This window comes from Hippopotamus amphibius, chromosome 10 (assembly GCF_030028045.1).
Source record: "Hippopotamus amphibius kiboko isolate mHipAmp2 chromosome 10, mHipAmp2.hap2, whole genome shotgun sequence".
NCBI classification, from domain to species: Eukaryota; Metazoa; Chordata; class Mammalia; order Artiodactyla; family Hippopotamidae; genus Hippopotamus; species Hippopotamus amphibius.
In genome coordinates, this window is record NC_080195.1 from 64,002,003 (window position 1) to 64,018,658 (window position 16,656).

The following is a 16,656-nucleotide window of genomic DNA, read 5'->3' on the forward strand; positions in this document are numbered from 1 at the left end:
ACATTCTTCTTTTTTCAATTGAAAAGCAATGGCAAAGCAGTCATGCATGCTATGAAGAAGTGATGGTTTGCAGCCAAATTATTTCTGTGCCAATAGGGAAAAAAAGCAGCCAGACAAAATCTTTCAGTATTTCTATTTTTCATTCCTATTCATTACAGAGAAGGCTGCTTTTTGTTGAAATTGTTTTTAAAACTCATTTAATATGCAGCTGCATGTGAAAGCAAAGGATAAAGGAGGAACAACTTCCAAAGTAGGAAGTTTTCACCCTTGTCACAATGAAAAGTGAGGGCTAATCTAGGCATTGAAAAAACTTTCAGGCAGCAGTTTGAGCTTGGTTCTAGGGTAATATTTTACATGTGAAAAATCAGTTTATATATTTCTGTTATGCAATATTACCAGGAAAAAATTAAACAAATAATTACAAGGTAGAATTTGAGACCATTTAAATTAAACATTAATACAGTATTGGAGCTATTATTATGAATAATTATGAAACAGAAATATCACATTTCAGAATTTAAAAAAATACCTAAAATCAATAATGTTTATTTTCAGATAGCTTTATCCTTGTTATTATTTAAATTTTAGTGCATTTTAGTTCTTCATAGAACAGAATTTTTACCTATGTGAAAGTGACATATCTACATTATAGAAATCAATCAGAAAATATGAAAAAGAAAAAAATGTGCCCTATTTGCCCACTCTAATACATCTCCTTTACTTGTTCTAATTCTGTGAATTATTTATTACATTTTCATTGAATTTCTTTCCATTTTTTCTATACAGATTTCTAAAGATTTGAAATGAGAGCTTGCATACACTTTCATGTGTTGTTTTTAATAATAATATGCTTGAGCATTTTTTATTGTGCTCCATTTTTTTCCATCATCATCACTGTAGGTGGGCTTACCACAGTTGATTTGTCTTTTTAAACATGAAAACATTTTTCAAATTTTTACTGTTGTATACAGTGAATGCTGTCATCTGTATAACTGTGGGGCTCATTTTTCTTGTTTTTAGAAGGAAATGATACCTATCTCATAGACTGTGGTGAGAATATTCTATATTGAATGTGTAGTATACTACCTGAAACATCTTTGACTAAAAGAAATTGTTAGTCCCTCTTATCTCTTCAGACAAATCCTGAGGTCACAGATGCCATACTACAGATGAGTGGATACATATGGTAGAGAAAATGTAAAAGCAGCTGATGGTGAATATTTGTAGCACTTAAAGCAGGTCATATACTAGGGAAGAGCTTGGGACAGATACGCTGTGAATATTAAATTCTAACGTACATAATTATATCTTTTAGGCATCAGGTATTTGTTAATGTGTGGGTTTTAGGAGGATAGTTTTTTTTCTTTATGCCTCATCTTCCCATCTCTACAAATGGTGTTTTTTCTATTCCAATCCCATGTCAGATGTTTGGATTTGGAAGTTGACTGTGACCATTTGCTTCATGATGAAACATCCATGTTTTAAAAATTCAAATTCTCACTTACAGTAAATGTCTAAATTGACAAGCATCCATAGGAGCTTTCGGAAAAAAAAAAAAAAATTAAAGAACTCTGGATCAGGAATGAGAAGCCCAGTAACTACGTTTAACTCCATCACTAACATTCCCAGAGGTTAAGGCAAGTTAGTTGGGTTCTGTTTCCTCATTTATGACACAAAATGTGTGATGGTTAATTTTATGTATCTACTTGACTGGCCATGAGGTGCCTGGATTAAGTATTATTTCTGGGTATACTGGTGAGGGTGTTTCCAGATGAGATTGGCATTTGAATTAGTGGACTCAGAAAAATAGATTATACTCCCCAAATTTTGTGGGCATCATCTAATCCATTGAGGGTCATAATAGAACAAAAAGGCAGAAAAGAAGGAATCTGCTCCTTTTTCCTGTCTCTGTTGAGCTGGGATATCTCGTCTTATCTTCTCTTGCCCTCAGACTGGGATTTATATCATTGGCTCCCCTGTTTCTCAGGTTTTTGGACTCAGACTGAGTTACACCGCCAGCTTTCCTGGGTCTCCAGCTTGCACAAGGTAGACTGTGAGACTACTTAACCTCCAGAGTTGTGTGAGCCAATTCCCCGTAATAAATCTCTGTTTTAAGAGACTGGTTTTGCTTCTGTGGAGAACGCTTATTAATACAGATGTATTTTATTATTTCATCTTTGAAACTCCATGACGAGAAGTACATGCAGGAAACAAACATTTTAAACATTTCATTTTAATTTAAATATGTAGTTGAACGAATATCAACACATTTAGAAATAAATAATGTGGGGAATATCTAATGGCTACAACATTGTTTTTTACTACTTTTATTGAGATATAATTGACATACAGTAAACTTACATTTTTGATACAGAAAATCTGATAAATTAAAATTTAAAAACTTAATTATTTTTTCAAAATGAATGAGAATGAAAAATGAAATAATTTCTCCTAATGAGCTAGGTCCATGTGTCTATTCTGTTGTGGCCGTATGACCTCCAGAGAACATATGTTTATTTTGCCATTAAAATAAAAGTATTATTGAGTCTAACTTTCATTGAAAACTAAGAATCTTGACACATCAGGTATCATCATTAGAGTCACCTCAGTTGGAGTACTTCTAACCAAGTGATTCTATCAAGGCTAAAATTATCATCGTTTTTGCCAGATTAATTAGTAATAATATACATATTTCTTTAAAAACTATCTACTGCTAAATTAATATAACAATAACAATATGAATTTGAGTCTTATTTTTCTGGGAAAATTTACAATTCTGGAAACCCAGTTTTAATATTCTCAGCATCAAAGCAAGAGTAAGGCTACCTTCATTATATGGAATTCAAGTACATTTCACTGAAGTATCCTCTAACACTCATGGAAGAACTAAAAGCTGGGGAAGACGGAGCCAAATTCGCTTAGCTGAGAAGGCCCGAAGAAATAGGTGCACTTTGTTCTTTCAGAGCTACACGAGTGGGAAACTAAATGTACTGTTCTGCAGCAAATGTCTGTGCTCCATAAAAGGAAACCCTTAGAAATTGAAAATCTAATTACTGAAGTCAAGAGATATAAGCAAAGATTGTGATGTTGGTTGTGTTAAAATGTGTGGTGGGAGAGAACAAGCCAATAAGAATGTGAGAAATGTCTTGCTATGCTGGACCGTTTGCTGTGAATTCCCTAAGAAATGGAAGTTGACATAGTCCATTACCTAGAAATAAAACACATTTTTACATCAAACAGCCATTTTTCAAAAGGTCACAAAAGCTCAGCAAGAAAGCCAAAGAATGGAAAGAATGAGTGTACTCAGATCATCTTAGGCTGATTAGTCATTCATATCATTTTCAGTTCATAGATGAGTTAGTGGGCAACTATTGGACTAAATTATGAGAACTTAATATTAGGTATCTGGATTAGTGAAAGAAATGATACAGGCAGGAAGAATGTGTACATCAGTTCCACTGCCCTGGCCTACATCATAAGGTAGAAATGGAATGTGAACAGTGCTAGTCATGGTGGCTAGTGCTTGTATAGAAAACTCCTAGATGGCTTGGAAGCAACTTTTTCTACAATGTTAAACATACATTGTGGCAATATTATGCAAGTGTCTATAAGCCTGGGATGTGATTAAAATCATGTCTTGAATACTCTAAGTCAAAATTCAAAACCACCATACTTTTACATTTATTGTAGGAGAATCTTTACTCTTGTTTTCACAAATGCAACTGTTTTTCCATTAATTATGGTAAAAAATCTTTACCATATTTCTGAAAAATAGGAAGGAGACTTAGCAAGTAGAAATTTAAAAAGCTCAACAGAATAAGAAAGTTGTCCCAACTATTATTTGCCCTAGAAAATGTTTGTCTTCCAAGAATTCTCAAATATGTTGAGAGTAAGAGTATGTATTATAGTTGTATAATTATAATAGGGAGTGAGATTCATCACTGCCCTGTCCTTCATGTAACTATACTGTGATTTTAACCGTTCCAGTGGGATATCCAAATGCTAAATGATTCAAGACTTTGAAAGCATCTGTGGACAAAAGGCCTTTACTCCACATCTGTTGGATAGATGCCTTACAATGGGTGAGACACGATTCTCACCTTGATGGTGACCCATGGTGTACAGGCATTGTACACCAAGCTTCCATGAGGATCCCTACCCTGGTGTTGAATCTACCCTATCTCTGCTTCTCTCTTTGTTCTCTCCAGGTGTCTGTAGTTGCTCTCTCTTTTGGAAGCTCACTTTTTCATATTTTTCTCTCTGTTCCCAGTCCAGATGATCTTCACTCATTCTCCAGAGATAACCAGAGAATAGCTCCCACCAGCTATTCCTGGAGAATTCAGTCTTTGGTTATGACTGTGAGATGAAGGAGAGACTCAGTGAATATGATAAGTTGTAGTAGGCCCACGGTTTACAGACTTTTGAGGATAAAAACCTCATTTTGAAAGCCAAAGTAATTTCAAGAAACTGCAACATAAAAAGAGTAATACTGGTGGTATTGTTAACTGAATCAGGTTCCATTTCCTGATGTCAGCAAGCCAAATGCTGAGATGCCAAGGTTTGCAGCAGAGAAAAGATTTATTCATGAGGCAGTCAAGTGAGCAGACCAGAAAACAAATCTCAAATCCACCTCCCCAAAGGGAGGGTTTAGTAATATTTATGGTATGAAGAGAGAGGGTAGTGTGAGGTATGGGGAAGGATATTGGAAGTAAGAAAAGAGAGGTAATTGGTGGTCTGAGCAAGCGTAGTCAAGCTTCATGGCTCTTCACATGATGCATGTTCAGAAAATGGTGGCCTTAGCATGTTCTGAAGGTGGAGTTTTTAGCCCTCTGAAGTCAAAAGGTCATTCATGGGATGCTTATGCAGGCCCAGTTGAATGGTCAGTGGCCTCAGCCAGTCTGACCTGGGCAAGAACTAGCTCCAGGTTCCTGAAAAAGAACTTAAGCAACTGTTATTATTAGTGACCCTAAAGTCAGATGTGTTGTCTGTAAGGAAACTAGTGAGAATTTAGTTTAATATAAACTAAAACCATGAGACCAAAAGCAAGCAGGGCAGGTTAGGTTTGGAGGGCCTAATCAGATTAACCCTCAGTTTCAATATCTACTGGCTTCTAAGAATCAGTACCTGCTTCTCTACTATTTATACTTTATTAATCAGAGCAGCATCTACATACATTGGGAACATATTTGTTACTATAAGAAAGGCAGTCTGACATTATGAATGCAAGCTGTGGGACTGGTCTGCCAGGGTTTAAACCTGAATATGGCTCTTCCACTTATTAGTTGTGTGACCTTGGACAAGGTACCCAAGATTTCCATGCCTCAGTTTCCTTATCTGCAAAATGAGCATAAAAGTAGTAACTATCCCATAGGGTTGCTATAAGCATTAAATAAATTAATACATATAAAGTGCTTAGAACAGAGTAAGTACTCAATAAGTTTTAGATATTACTATTAGATGTGAGGTGTACTGTTTATGCAGCCTGTTCATAGCACAGCTTGTTCATAGCACAGCTTCTCTAAGATATTCAGGAACAACAGCTTTTGAGATTCCCTTATATAAGAACTGATTTAATAGTACATGGTCTCCATATCTACGAAGATATGTTTGGTCTTGTAAGTTTAAGGTGGGAGAATTGATAAAATGGACTTGTCACTATTAAGAGACAGAATGTTTTAAGCCTAGCTGATTAGGAGGCAAGATATAATTTAGAAGATCATGGGACTTCCTAGGTGGCGCAGATGGTTAAGAATCCACCTGTCTAAAAAATAAATAAATAAATAAAGGGTAAAAAAAAAAAAAAAAAGAATCCGCCTGTCAATGCAGGGGCCACAGGTTTGATCCCTGGTTTGGGAAGATCCCACATGCCGCAGAGCAACTAAGCCCGTGTGCCACAGCTACTGTGCCTGCGCTCTAGAGCCCGCGAGCTGCAACTACTGAAGCCCGCGCGCCTAGAGCCCGTGCTCTGCAACAAGAAGCCACTGCAATGAGAAGCCCTCACAGCACAAGGAAGAGTAGCCCCTGCTCACTGCAACTAGAGAAAGCCTGCAGGCAGCGATGAAGACCCAATGCAGCCTAAAAAAAAATAAATTAATTAAAAAAAGAGAAGATCATGAAAGATGAACATTAACCTGTGGATCTACATGTGGGAAATCCCCACTGCCCCTAGTCAGGTTAATTATGTCTCCCTGGACTCCACTGCTAACCATTAACAAACTATCCCATTGCCTTTTCTGGGGCTGACAGGCAATTTTAGTGATAAATAAAGTTGAAGGCTTTCAAAGTAAAGTTTGAATTATTTTGCATATATTTACACACATAAACAAAACAACATTTGGCAATTTAGGATTTGTCAGGATAAAAGACATTTAATAAATTTATCACCACCTAGTTGTTCTAGAGGCAAACACTAATTTTGTTGCAATTAATCTAAGCATTCAAAGAATGCATTAATGAATTTCTAAGTAACTTACTATGGCTTGCTGTTACCTTTGCAGATCTTATATCCACTAGTGTTGAAATCTCTTTCTCTCATTTAATTTCTCTCACCTCTCCTAAATTTGGGGGGATCAAAACAAAGAAATAGTTAAAGATAGATGGGAAAAGGAATTTCTCACTCTTCCAAATGCAACTATACATGGAAAAGAAGATCAAAATGTTTGATGGTGGCGTATTTTTTATTATTTACCTGATGCCTAATACAGAATAATAAATTACTTTCCTGAGTCAAGAGATTGAGAAGAAGTTTGCCTCTACTTTGTAGAGCACTGTATACTTCAGAGTATTCAATAGAAAGGATGGGTAAGAACAGTAGGACTAAGAGGGTTAGAGGGAGGGGGTGGTAGTAGAGCACAGCTTTTTTTAACAGATTGAATTGGCAGTGTTCCTCTGCATAGGCTCCCAGGAAGTGAATAAATGTTACCAACTATCAATAGAATGTGTTAGAAAAGGCTAAGTTATCAAAAGAGAGAACAGTTTAGTTTGTTCTGGGAGACCAAGCATCGGACTGTCCCTGAAGCAGTGATAACCTCAGGCAATTTCAGATATTTATTTAGCCAGCCACTTAACTTGGGGGCTCACCCTCTGTAGTTTGTAATTCATTGAGTTGGTTTGAAAAATGTGAGGTCAAACAGTAGGTCATCATCTCCAATTAGAGGAAGACGAAACCTAGGCTTGAATTGACTATTTGGGGTCTTTCAAAGACATATGAGTACGGTGTACCAAGAGGTCCTCCCCAGCACTCTGGTGTAAGTCATAGGAGGCTAGGACAAGCTCCAAGCTATAGACACCTTCCTGGCTTGGGGAGAATTTGCAAGCAGTTTGGAGGCTTTTCATTCCTAAAGCAGTGGTAGGGGAGAAAAAATATTTTCCTACAACCTTTCAAGGGTCTCCAGCTGGGGCCCTGAAAATTGGACTTCCAAAAGACAGGATAATAAGAGAAAAACAAAATTTGTTAGCATGTGCATTGTGGTAGTATCCAGAGATGAGTAACCCAAAGGGATAGTTAGAGCTTGGCTGTATAGAATATCTTAGCAAAGGAATAATACATTTTTAGATAAGTGAAAAAACAAAGAAAAAGACTCAGTTTCTAGGGGTGACAAATGGTAGAAAAGCACATATGTGGGGAAATAATGGAAGATAAAGGCTAAATAGTGAAGTTGGTTACTGAGATTCTGCTGGTGCCAATAAGCTGATAAGGGTTGAAAGTTGTCTCTGGTGATTAACTTTTGTCCTTCCAGGTAGAGGGGGGAAAGGGGACACCTTTGCAAATTTATGTCCTGTTTTTGGGAGGATAGAGGGAGGGCAGAGAGCTTTTCTTGTATCTGCTTCTATTCAATTGCCTTTAGCTAAAAATAATCATCTTGTTGCCAAAGTGGCATATTTGGCGGGGGGGTGGGGAGGGCATTTTTGCTACCTTACACAGTTAAATTTTACTCCTATGTCTAAAACTGAAAAGTCCAAACAGCTTAGGATAAAACTTGAGTGGAAAGTGATAAGCAAGCTACCCCAAATCAAATGCCTAATAAAAAACTTGATCAATAATATATTGTAATTTAGTAAGAGAAGGTTTTAAATTCATGCACATCTTGTTCTATTTCTCTGAAATCCTCCCTATTTACCTCTAATGTTATACACATCTTAAAAGGCACTACTCTTTACCTACCAGCAACTAACGGAGATTTATTCAGACTGTCCTCCTATTTGAGTGGCTGACAGCAACATAACTAATAGCAGTGTTTTAATATTTTGTTTTAAAATTATGGCCCAAATCATGATACCACCACCACCACCATCATAGTTAACAATAAAAATGTATTAAACATCTACTATTTACCAGATGCTATGCTACAATTTTATAAAATATTACTATTGTGTGTCTCAGTATCTACTATGACGCAGTAACTGCTCTAGGTGCCAGGAAAATAACAATGAACAAAAGAGACAAAATCTGCCCCAATGGAGCTTATATTTTAGAGGTGAAAAACCTGAGCTTAGGCAAATTAAGTAAATTTCTCAAGATCACAACAAGCAATAACAGCCTGTGTAAACTGAGATTCCAAGTCAAGCCTGTGTGATTGCGTAGACAAATAGTCTATTCATGTCAATTAGTCTATTCTTATGAATCCAAAACATTTCCTCCTAAAAATATTACCTACAGTATAATAGTTTGTTTGCCATTTTGAGTCATTTACCAACAGAACTGGTCTTTTAAAAAATATATAGTTAATTTACAGTATTAGTTTTAGGTATACAACATAGTGATTCAATGTTTTTACAGATTATACTCCGTTTAAAGTTATTATAAAATATTGGCTATATTTCTTGTGCTCTACAATATATCTTTGTGTCTTATTTATGTTATACATAGTGGTTTGTACCTCTTAATCCCCTACCTCTATCTTGCCACTTCTCCCACCTCTCTCCCCACCGGTAACCACTAGTTCGTTCTGTATAACTGAGTCTGTTTCTGTTTTGTTACATTTGTCTGTCTTTTTTTTTAGATGTCATATATAAGTGATAATATAAATATTTGCAAATCATATGTCCAATAAGGGGTCAATATCCAAACTATATAAACAAGTCATACAGCTCAACATCAAATGGGTTTTTTGACTGTTTTAAAAATGGGCAGAGGACTTGAATAGAATTTTTCCAGAGAAGATGTACAGATGGCCAACAGGCACATGAAAAGATACTCAACATCCATAATCATTAGGGAAATGCAAATCAAAACCACAATAAGATATTACCACACACCAGTCAGAATGGCCATCATATGGCACAGAGGAACCTATCTACAAAACAGAAACAGACTCACAGACATAGAGAACAGACTTGTGGCTGCCAAGGGGTACGGGGGAGGGAGAGGGATAGACTGTGAGTTTGGGGTTGATTGAAAATGTGTATGATGTTGTCTGTGATCAGACATGATTTTCAGTGGTCTTGATTTTTGTCTGGAGTAATCACTGATTCAGAGTGGCCTTCGCCCACATTGGTGTCCTGTGAGCCTGTTGATTGATGTTCCACAAGAGAAGAACACGGGCTAGCTAGGAGCACTAGTCCAGCTCTTGGTAATGCTGAGCCCAGCTAATAGTGCTGTACCAAGACCTGGCTATCTGGGGCTGTCTTTCTCTTTCCCTGTTAAGAATTTTTTTCAGAAATTTCGAGATCGGTTGTTGCCGTTAAAGTATTGGTTGGTTTGAGCACAGGAACTATGGGGAAATTAAGATTTCATGAAGTAGCATTGTGGAGAAACAGCGCATTTCTTCCTCAGACACAACTTTTCATTTACTAGGACAAGGGGCAAGGTGCACACGTATGTAAGGGGGAAAGCGCCTAAGCATTCTTGTGGGCATGTCTCTGTATAGCTGTGTATATCTGTGCATGTGTTATATGTTTAAATCATGCATCAACTCCCACTGCAGTCAGGTGAAAATAATCACAATTACACTGTACACTGGTATCATACGTGAACGTTTCATTACCCAAATAACCCTGGAACATTTTTCAGTTTAAGGAGATCTCTCCAAAAAGTCTTAATTACTACTTTCGGAGGGACTTTAATATAAGTTAGGATACAAGCTGCAGAAAAAGAAATAGTGCATTAGAATTTAAGAGGTCTGGATTCTAGACTTTATCATTAAAACACTGTATGACCATGGGCAAGTCACCTCACATCTTTCCCTCTCGGTTTTTTTTTTTTTCCAAAAAAAAAAAGTTGACATACAAAAGTGGTTTAAATTTTTTCTTTTAGCCTTAGAATTCTTTATGGAAAAAAAAATTCTTTCTTTAGAGTCCCATTAGACAAAACAAAAGAAACTTAAGTGTTATCTGTTTGTGGTGGTTGAAAAGGGGAGGCTGAAGTATCAAGGAGTTGAGTAACACTCACATGGCCTCCTCCTTTACTCCAAGGCAGTTGTCAGACATCTTAGAGAATGTTTAAACCCAGACAGTTGATAACTTCTGAATCAAATAATCTCTCTGAGGTTTTCCATATTTCAAGCATTCTATGAATCCATGATTCTCTTCAGGAATGGGCTCATGGACCAGACCTTGAGAGTAATGATTTGAGAAGGGTTGATTGTGCCTTGTGCTTTATATATATCAATTGGCCAATACTCTGGTAATGCTGAGATTAAAACAATAGTGACAAACTACTAGAGTTGATTTCTCTGATTGCTTTTAGGAACATAAAGCATAAAATGGGTTATAATTCTAAAATCTTATGAGGAGAAATGTAGTTAGATGGCATTTAATCCAAATCACAATAGGTTTTTTAAATTTTATTTTATAAAGTCAATGCAATGGTTCTGTGTCCATTGGTTTTCTCTTAGACTCATGGCAACCTGATGAACACATAAATATAGTCCCTCAGTGCAGCAGGTACTTTCATTCGATTTCTAAAACCATTTTTCTTTGAATAACTTAGACTTACAGAAGAGTTGTAAAGGTAGCACATAGAGTTCCTGTATATCCTTCACAATTTCTGTTTCCATAATTTTATCATTTTACATAACCATGGTGAAATAATCAAAACTAGGAAATTAACATTGGTATATACAATACTGGTTACTAATCTACAGACTTTACTTGGCTTTTACCATTTATCTACTAATGTCTTTATTTCGTTGTAGGGTCCAATCCAGGATCCAATATTGCCTTTCATTGTGATGTCTCCTTAGGGTCCTCCAATCTATGACATTTCTCTGATTTTTCTTGCCTTTCATTATCTTGATACTTTTAAGGGTATTGAGCACTATTTTGTCCTTTAATTTGGATTTTCTCGTGTTTAGATTGAGGTTATAAATTTTTAGTGAGAACATCGCTTCTCAGCAAATTATTATCAGGGATTACGGGTGATATTACTCTTGATCACTTGGTTAAATGCTGTCTGTCAGTTTTATTTATCACTCTTTCTCAATGGTTCTCTTTTTTGGCAAATGCATAGAGATGTATTTCTACCATCACAATAATGCACAGAATCATTTCATCATTCAGAAATGTTTCTCATGCTTCTCCTTTGTCCCTACCCCTCTTCCCACCTCTAATCTTTAGCAAATACTAATCTGTTTTCCACCCTTGTAGTCTTGCCTTTCCCAGAATATCATATGAAGAGAATCATATAATATGTAGCCTTTTGTGTCTGATTTCGTTCACTTAAAAATGTAGTAAAACAAATGCACGTTAGACCCATCCATGCTGTTGTGTGAATCAGTTTTTTCATTTTTTATTGCTGAATAATACTCCATTTGCATTGGTGTACCATAGTTTATTTATTTACTAGGTTTTTGTCTTATAAACAAAAGTGAATAAGAAGGAAGCAAAAAGAAGTGGGAAGATGACTTTTACATATTATCTTGTACACATCTTTCTGTATGACTTTTATTGTTTGGCATTTTAATAATGAAATTTTTGTTCTTGGAATAACTGTCAATTGAGGATACTCTGAACTTAATTCTATGGAGAAGTTAAAATATTCCACACGCATAACAAATAGAATCTTTGCTTTTCTTACATAAAGGAGGGTTCTCAGTAATCTATTAATAATTATAATATGCCAGCAGAACTCTTTTTTTTTTTTTTTTTTTGCTGTGTTGGGTCTTTGTTGCTGAGCGTGGGCTTTCTCTGGTTGTCGCGCTCAGGGGCTACTCTTCATTGCAGTGCCTGGACTTCTCATTGTGGTGGCTTCTCTTATTGCGGAGCACAGGCTCTAGGTGCATGGGATTCAGTAGTTGTGGCACACAGGTTTGGCTGCTCTGCGGCATGTGGGATCTTCCTGGACCAGGGATCGAACCTGTGTCCCCTGCACTGGCAGACGGATTCCTAACCACTGCACCACCAGGGAAGTCCTGCCAGCAGAAACTCTTGGCTAAATGTAAGGTAGTATGTCTTGCTATTGCCTGGGAGAGGGAGGTGGGCACCAAACTCAGTTTAACACCTAGAGTTATCTTGGAGTTGTCTAATTTACTGTATATTCCACTTCCTAGTTATTTAACTTCAAATTAGTAACTTTTTTACTATTAAAAAGGTCAAAGAAAATTACCCATGTAAGTGGCCAGAAAAAGCAGAAGAGCTGAATATATCTTTTAACAATATAGAGTTTAGGAAAAACTCAATGTTAAAATAAAATGATCACGTAAGCATAGAGTGAAATCGGGGAAATCTTATGTTTTGAAAATATTTTATCTAAAAAGTCTTAGCAACTAGTTCTGTTTTTTTGTTAGTTCTCCTGCTGATAATGTTAAGGGCTTGTCAGCAATTTCTTATAAATTACGGGCTGTGGAGTGTCTTATCAATAACCCCTGTATTAGTGTTCTATGATAATATGCATTAACTTGATAGATGAGGGACCATTACAGTCTATCACTGCAGTGATCCATACAGAGAAGACTCCCTAAGTACGTGTTGACACGATTTTGCAGCAGTGATCCATGAATTAAATATGCTTTTGATCCGAGTCATTACAAGTTTAATGGGAGAAATGCACCAATTCCACTGAAAAATGCCAGTTTTGACTCTCTGATCAATTCTTCCATAAGCACATTTCCACTGTTTCTCAGTAATGAATATTCTTCCTAAACCATCCAAGCTTATTGTTTAGTGACTTCATCAACATTTAGTCCCATTTTATATTTACTATATTTGGAACTCCTTGAGTGTCACAGAAGAGATCTATGCAATAATTGCACAATAATATCCACACAAATGTAATTCTTTTGTGAATAATGGAAAGCACTATTTTATCCTTTTTAAGGACCAGGCATAATAAGTACTCAAAAGGTTTAAAACGAAAGAAAATTAAAATTTTATTTGGGCCATTATTCAGTCCATCCTTCACCATTAAGTGTTCATGAAGTTGTTGTCATGGCAGAGTGAGCACAAGAAATGTGACAATGTTCCCTGGTACTTAGCATTTATTCCTTATTCCATCATTTACCTTTTACATATATTAAATTTTTCATAGTACATGTTATGCAAGATAATAGTAGTAGTTTCTCAAATATTTATAATAGAGTTGTTATGTGTATTAGACTCGCAAACATTCTTTACTCTGCTGAACATGCTGGGCATTACTTCTGAAGAAAAAGGATGCTAATTATGGAAACAGAAATTGAAGAAAAGGGAAAGGAATGAAGGATGAAGAACATTTGAAGGAATAGTTCCCAGAAATATTTGAGTCAGATGTTCATCTGAAATGGGAGTTGAGTTAAAAAGAACAGGTAGAAGAATAGAAAAGAGTGAGAAGGAATTTAGACAAGATAAAAATATGTTCAATGGCCTCACTTTAATCAGTAAACCAAGGAATGAGGTATTTTGCCTTGAGGGTGTGTGTAGAAGCAGGGGCCTGAAGAAAATGGAAAATAATTTAGATGTCTCATTGAGAGGTGCTTCATAGCCTTTTCCCACCAGAATGTCCATCTGTCAGTCCTTCCCCAGGACAACTGTCACCCAGTACTGTCTGCTCTGCTCTCCTTTTAGGCTGGGACTTTCCAATCCTTGAGTTCTCGAAAGTAAAACGAAACAAAAAACTGCTACCTTTATTTTTAAACTGTCTCATTCTATTTCTTCATTTGCTTTCCTCTGTACCTTTTCTGACTCTGTCATTTTTTTTCTGTCTTTTTTTCTGTCCTTGTTTGACTTTTCTTCCCTTCACTTTTTCAGAATCATAATATCCGGGACACTTCTGTGGATGTTTATTCAGGTGTAGGATGCGCCAGGGATCCGACTGCCACTCTAACAACCTATGATTCCAGGGATGATTTGGCTGTTATATCTGGTCTGCCTTGCCTTTCTCAATGCTGAGTTGTAGAGAGCTGTAGAGGAGAACCAGAACTGGGATGTGTGTGTGTGTGGGGGGGGTGGGGGTGGGGGGAGGCGGTGGGGCAAGGAGCAGACTTGGAGAATGAAGGCATTGATACTGCTGGGGCCATGGACCCAACGATGGGCATGCAGTTTCAGCAGGTGCGGCACCTTCTCACAAAAGTGAGAGACAAGGAGGCTGAAGACGATAGCAAGAAAGGAAAAGAAAGCAGGTGGCAGGGATAGTAAGAAGAGGTGAAATGATGCATAAAGGGTTGAATCAGGTAAAAAGCATTTCTTGACTGCTCACTATTTTTGAGGGACTGTGCAATGTGCTTTCACATACATTATCTCACTCATTTCTCACAACCACCTTGTAAGGTATATGTTGAGTGTCTTGGGTATGAAATGATTAATTTAGGTAGATTTAGCAACTGAAGCTCCACATCTCCGTGGCTACCTGAGACTAAATGTGAGCAGTGATGACTGGGCATGGTCCCACAAAATCTCAGCAGTGATAGGAGGAGGAGAAAATCGCTAGGGAAGAGGAGAGGACAGATACAGAGAAAGGTGGGATAATACCGCATGTACAAAATACTGCACTATCATGGGAATAAATGCTTTAAATATATTAAAACATATCTTTAATAAGAGTAAACCATCTCCTTCTATGGATCTAAATATACAGTGAAATTATGTAGCTTTGGCTACTTTAGTTTGGCTACTAACCAAGATGGCCTAATGTTTTCCTCAGCTTGTCTGTACTTTTGACAAGTTTTGTCCTAACTATAGGCCCCTGATCTTCTTTTACTTAGAGCATTTACTTTAGAAAATTTGTAATTATGAGTTTTCTCTGTCCCTTTGAGATATAAATCTTGTCTGAGCCTCTTGCCAGTTTTACAGGCCAGGAATGTCTTTCTCAAGGACCTGGGAACCATCCCTTGAAATATCATCTTCAAGAAAGATAGCACCTGTATTTCCCAGTCTCAGTGGGAGGGTAGGGGCCTAATTTCAATGAGTGCCAATTAGCAAACACAGATGGTCTAATCAGATTGACCACAGACCCCTAATGTCCTCCAGAATTTTCGCTAGCTCTCACTGGCACTTAAAACCCCTCCTGCCTCTCTCCCTTATTGCCTTCCTCTTGAACCCTATTGCAATAATCTCTAATAAAGTCTTCCTTGCCTGTTTAACTCCATCAGGTGCAATTTTCCTTTGATATCACTAACCCTAGGTGAGTGTCCATTTGTAAGACTAAGTACACCGTATTCTTCATCTATCAAAACAAACTTCAATAAAATAAATGACCATAGATTTGTAATAATTCAGGTATAGTCCCCTCTAGGGATGGTTCAGATGATCTTTGATGTCAGGAAAATTTTGACCTTTGAAATTTAACCTCACATGTGGTGAAAAGAAAGTGTTCATTCAGTGGGAAAAAAAGCATAATTTCAGACAGGTGTAGTATATGTTTTAAGAAAAAAATATGTGATGAAGGAAAACACCATCAGTTGAAATTTAGTACTACACACACACACACACACACACACGTACACACACCACAATGTGTAATCTAGTAGGCATGTAATGTGTAATTAACTGAACCCTGAACTAAATGCAGAAATATGTTTTGTAAGATTATTTTATGTCTCTTGACATACAGTTGGTAAAAAAAAATTCGAAAGTTAAATTTTATAAAAGTTATATAAGGGCAAAGATACCTAGCACCTGGTTCTCTGAGAGTCTTGTCCAATCTGTAATTTAGCCTATCTAGAAAGATAAATGAAATACAAATTATTAAAAATAAGAGATTTCACAAGTTGAGGTTTTTGTGACAACTGGACTATAAAAAGAGTAAAGTTATATTCTTGGGCAAATTTCTAAGACTGCTAGATTTAAGACAATTATATACTAGTCAGGATGAAAAAAAGTGTTATTTTGATCTTAAATTATTGTTATTGCAAAGAAAAAATACTTTTTCTCTAACGATAATATGTTAAATTTTAAAACTTGAAAAATAAAGCACAAAATAAAAATTATCCACAATTCTATTTATCTTAAAAGAGATGGAAATATAGAGATAAAAATAGTGTTAATATTTTGGCTCTGTGCTTCCTATATAAAACTCTCATGCTATTTTGAGAGATGGGATAGCACAGTACTTAGAGGTTAGATTGCCAGAGTTCAAATGCTGAATCTGTCCTTTGCATCTTGTAGGATCTTGGGTAAATATTTCAACTCTTGACTCTTACTTTGTTTTTAGTTTAGCTTAGTTTTTTCTGCCATAAAGTCTCATTCTTGCCTTATGATTTTAATCCTTTCTTCTTGTCTCTGATTATTTTAACATATTTGTTT